At 39.6% G+C, this 5474-nt stretch overlaps 1 non-coding gene across 1 annotated transcript; it reads right to left on the bottom strand.

The window, feature by feature from the left end:
• Nucleotides 1-5368: 5368 nt before the first annotated feature.
• On the bottom strand, nucleotides 5369-5474 carry LOC128282449 (small nucleolar RNA R71). Its single transcript, XR_008272723.1, has one exon. It is a non-coding gene; the product is annotated as a small nucleolar RNA R71 (small nucleolar RNA).

The following is a 5474-nucleotide window of genomic DNA, read 5'->3' as shown; positions in this document are numbered from 1 at the left end:
AGCTTAAACCACATAAAGTTAACTATCCTACTCATAATCTGGAGTTGGTAGCGGTAATTTTTGCGCTTAAGATTTGGAGACATTACCTGTACGGAGAAAGGTGTATTATATACACAGATCATAAGAGTCTTAAGTACTTGCTGACTCAGAAGGAGCTGAACCTTAGGCAGCGGAGATGGATAGAGTTGCTTAAGGATTACTTACCGTTGGCAGAGTTTGCATACAACAACAGTTATCACGTAAGTATTCGAATAGCTTATGAGGCACTGTATGGGCGAAGATGACGTACACCTAGTTGTTTGACTGTGTTGGGTGAACGACAAGTTCTTGGACCTGAGTTGGTGGCAGATACTGAGGATAAGGTAAAGTTGATTAGAGACCGGTTGAAGGAAGCATCTAATAGACAGAAGTTATATGCAGATTTGAAGCGCAAGGAAATTGAGTACTCTGTGGGTGATATAGTCTTCTTGAAGGTTTCACCTTGGAAGAAAATATTAAGGTTTGGGAGGAAAGGCAAGTTAAGTCCGTGGTTCATTGGGCCTTATCGGATTCTTAAGTGAGTGGGTCCAGTGGCTTATCAGTTGGAGCTACCTCTAGAGTTGGATAGGATTCATGATGTCTTCCACGTCTCTATGTTAAGGCGGTATCATTATGACCCTACTCATGTTGTGCCAGTTGCAGAGATCGAGGTCCAAACAGACTTGACTTTTGGGGAAGAGCCTATGTAGATTTTGGATCGAGATGTTAAGATTTTGAGGAGGAAATTAGTTCTGCTAGTAAAGGTGCTGTGGCGTAATCATGGCAGACAGGAAGCTACTTGGAAGCCAGAAGTGGCGATGCGTCAACAATATCCTCATCTGTTTGATTCAGGTAAAATTTCGAGGACGAAATTTCTTTAAGGAGGGTAGAGTTGTAACGCCCCAATTTTCAAGTTTTCTGTGTTTCTGTGATTTTTAAAATTTGTGTGTGCTCTGGTTGGTTAATATATATACTTTAGTAGGTTAGTGGGCCTTTGGAAGACCCAAACTTAAGTTAAATCCGTGGTAGTCTTCAAAATTTTAATTTTATGAACAGGTGATGCAATTGGTGTTTGGGCTTTTAAGAGTAAAGGGGTAAAAGATGACACAAAAAGGAGTGTGGTGTAGTGGCAAGGTAGCGCCACTTAGGGGACAAGGAAGTGACGCCATAGAGGAAGCAAGGGGTCCAAGGTTCAAGTTTTTGCTCTTGCAATATATTTTGGTTTTTCTTTTCAATAAATCTGGAAGCAAGTAGGTGCCCTTTAAAGTTTAATGTGTTGGATTTATGACACAAATGAGTTGATGGCCTAGTGGTGGTGGCGTGAGTTGGCATGTAAGAGGACTTTGGTTCGAATCCCTTGGCACGCAAAGGTTGATTATTTTGCTATGTTGGGATGGAAAGAGTTGGTGTTGGTATTAAACTCTATTGATTGAGGGATCCCACATCGGGAAGCTAACATAAGAGTAGATGGAGAGCTGGCTTTAAATAAAGCAAACCATGAGGAGAGTAGGCATACCCTTCTTGGCTGATCCCTTTCGCTTTGTGACGTGTTCGTTTGGGTTGGGCATCAGCTAAGAGTGTTTGGAGCGCGGATTAACTACAGTCTCCTAACAGGTGTGTATTTCTCATTACTCTAGCAGTAGGACGGCTATTTCGGGCTGCAATGGGCTAAAATGGGCCATGTGGTCCCAATGGGTCCGCAGGCCTAAGTGGATAAGTTGTAGAATTACCGAAATACCCCTGTAGGATAAAATTACCGAAATACCCTTGTAGGGTAGAAATATCGAAATACCCCTGTAGGGTAAAATTACTGAGATACCCTTGTGGGGTAAAATTATAATTTTGCCCCTAGGGTGTTAAATGATTATTTTACCCCTCGTGCGTAAATGACTAACTTGTGTGATGATTGGGTTAGTTGACGTGGATTTATGTTAGTTATCGTTAATTCGTAAGTCTAATGTGTTAGTGATCGATTGTAGGATTATCGCGTGGGAGATATCGTCATCAATCGTCATCAACCAGGTGTGTAAACGACACCCTCCCTTAGACTGAATCGGTAAAAGCCGAATATAAAACGTTTTCATGGCGTGCAAGCGCTCGTGAGAGCGATTGTTAATGAATATGGTGCATTTGGATGATTAGAGTGCAGAGTGTGCATTTTCGTGCACAACGATATTTTTGGGCTTAATGGGCCGAAAACGGGCCAATGGGCCAACGGGCCCACTTTGGTAAAAAGACGAGGTAAGTACTTCTGATTACTTGGTAAATGTTAGAATGAGAATGAAAACTTAGCAATAGGTTATAATTACTGAAATACCATTATGCATGCAAAATTACAATTTTACCCCTAGGGTTATTTTTTTCTGAAAAGCATGATGTTCTATTTCTGTATACGTATGCCATGACATATTATTTCCGTTGCATGGGACATAGGTTTATATTGATGGAGGAAGCGTTCTGGTAGCTTCGCTGCGATCTGGTGGCCTCGCCACATATATCTATTCTGGTGACTTCGTCACAATATCGCGACCTCATTGCAATCTTGTTTCGCCACACATATATATATATATATATATATATATCTATTCGTGGCCTAGCCATAATATTCAGATCTGGTGACTCGTCACAATATCCGGTACTTACCGCAATTTCGTGGTGTGTAGCGGTTGGGTGGGTCGAGTAGTCTCCCACATGGTGTAGGCTGATGCACGGGTGTTATGGATGGCTCTAGGTTGGGATTTCTGCATTCATGATATATTTGTTCTGTATCTGCTATGGGCCTATGGGTTTCATTCTGATTTTTGTACTGGACCAAGGCCTAGATAAGTCTGACTCTGAGGTTTGATCTGTTTTGGGCTATGGTTAGGTTATGTTAAGCACTGAGTTTACCGAACTCACCCTTGATTTTCATCTTTGTAGGAAATCCCCAACATAGTGGGCTTGGAGCTGTGAGGGATTCGGAGTGGCCACATCATCTGCAAAGTTGGCTTTTCTAAGTTTGTTTATTTTTTATTATTTTTATATTCTAATTTAATTTTGGGTTTTAAGTTGTAATAAGGCCGCTATTTAAATTTCTTTTTTCCGTTATGATTTTTATTTTCTGATTATATTTATACTATGACGAAACTGCTAATGTTAGGCTACGTGGGTTCTCAAAATTAATGAACGTTTCCAAGACTCAACAGGCACAACAAATGGATAGCCTAAAGATTGATAAACCAGCTTTCCATTCAACCGATGTTTTTACAAAGACCACCCTAATCACTTAAACCAGTGAATGCATACTAAGTCGTAAGTCCATGTGACACGTCAGATCTGGCCATAACGTCTGGGCCGGGTTTGGGGTGTTACAAGAGCACCAAGAGTCAAAAGGAGCCAAAAATGAGCCAAAAGGGGACAAAATAGACCAAATCGAGAAAATGACACTGCCTAAGCCTTGCCACACGGGTAGCTCACACGTTCGTGTCTTTCGAGAGTGTCGACTAAGGCTTTCACGATTCACACGGCTTGGCCATTGACCCACACGGCCGTGTGCAATTTAACGGATCGAACACGGCCTGGCAATCACGTCACACGGCCGTGTCATACGGGCGTACCCCTACCGAGCCCAAGTTAAGTACAATTAGGAAAAGGCGGCTTTTGAGGGTTTCTAGGCATTCCAAAGCATATAAATACACACTAGAGAGGAAAAGAGGGGATGGAGAAGGGAGGTAAGGAATTACCTCAAGGAAGCCGATTGATCCATCTCAGAAGTTGGATTCATCGTCAAGACTGAAGATCTCTCCTCAATTTCCCTTCAGGAGTTTTGGATTTTCTTTATGTTTTGTATTCTTTATTCTTTTGAGATGTTTTCTTATTTAGTTATGGACTAAATCCCCTAAATACCTAAGGGGAATGAAACCTTCGATGAATCTTGTTATTATTTTCTGAATCGTATGATAAATATTTAAGTTGTTCTTAATTATATGTTCCTAATTCTTGTTTCGATATCCCAGGATACTGATTCAAGAGATGCTCTTATTCAGAGAAGGAATAGACCCTGTCTAAGAGTAATTTTGTCATAATTAAGCGGAGTTGATTGCACGCCTAGAAATAGGGTGACAAGATTTTACCAGATTAGGGTGAAACCTAATAAGGGGATCTATAGATCGAGTTAATGCAACATTAGAGTGTTAATTAGAGAAAAGTCTCGATTATTCAATCTAGGGATTAGACGTTATTAGTATTGAATCGGGATAATAACATAACTTAGGGATCTCCACGAAACAAGTTGAATGAATAAATTGTCCGATTCGGAGCCAGAATAACAAGTAAAGTCTAGGTGGATTTTTCCTTAGGTATTGTCTTCATTCAATCGACTTTCCCAAAAGCAGTTCCCTAATTCTTTTCTCTGTGCGTTCTTAGTTTAATTAGTTAATTAAAACAAAACCCTATTATTTTTAGGCTAGGCAATAATAAGACAGCCATTACTAGTACTTTTGGTTCCCTTAGGTACTATATCCCGGTCTTGCCATTACTATACTATTGTTCGATAAGTGCGCTTGCCTTTTCATCATGATAACAGTTAGTCTAGGTTTGATCTTCATTATAAATATTTATTACTTGTTACGAATCACGTGATCAAGTTTTTGGCGCCATTGCCGGGGATCCAAAATATTAGGAACGCTAAATTTTTATTACTTTAGCCATTTATTTTTCTTGCAATTTAATTTTAGTTTATTATTATTATTATTTATTAATTTACATATTTTTTCTCTTGGCAAGTTTTTATAGTTTATGACTAGAAGAAACCCGTCAGGACCATTAATTTTTGACGAAGAAATCGATCGCATAGTCTGTAGAAATCAAAGAGAAATAAGGTGTAGCTTACGATACACGGAGAACAAGCGAGAAGATGATACTCGACCCTCAACCGACGAGATGGCTGAAAACCAAGGCAATCAGCTACCTCCCACAATTACGGCTAATCAAAATCCTGCTCCACTTACTATTTATGATTATGCTAAACCTTCTTTAACAGGAATTGAATCTAGCATAGTCAGACCTGCTGTAGCTGCAAATACTTTTGAATTAAAGCCTAACACTATTCAGATGATACAACAGTTTGTTTAGTTTGATGGTTTGCAGTATGAAGATCCCAATGCTCACTTAGTGAACTTTTTGGAAATTTGCGATAGATTTAAAATCAATGGCGTTTCGTATGATGCCATACATCTTCGGTTGTTTCCCTTTTCATTGAGAAACAAAGCAAAATAGTGGTTGAACTCGTTACCACGAGGGTCTATCACTACTTGGGAACAAATGACCAATAAATTTTTACTAAAATATTTTTCGCTGGCTAAAACGGCTAAAATACATAATGATATCTCTTCTTTTGTGTAGATGGATTTAGAAACACTTTACGATACATGGGAGAGATACAAGGACTTACTGAGAAGGTGCCCTCACCATGGGTT

This window comes from Gossypium arboreum, chromosome 1, assembly GCF_025698485.1.
Source record: "Gossypium arboreum isolate Shixiya-1 chromosome 1, ASM2569848v2, whole genome shotgun sequence".
Lineage (NCBI taxonomy): Eukaryota > Viridiplantae > Streptophyta > Magnoliopsida > Malvales > Malvaceae > Gossypium > Gossypium arboreum.
The sequence above is the reverse complement of the archived record's forward strand: the minus strand, read 5'-3'. Positions and strand labels throughout refer to the sequence as shown.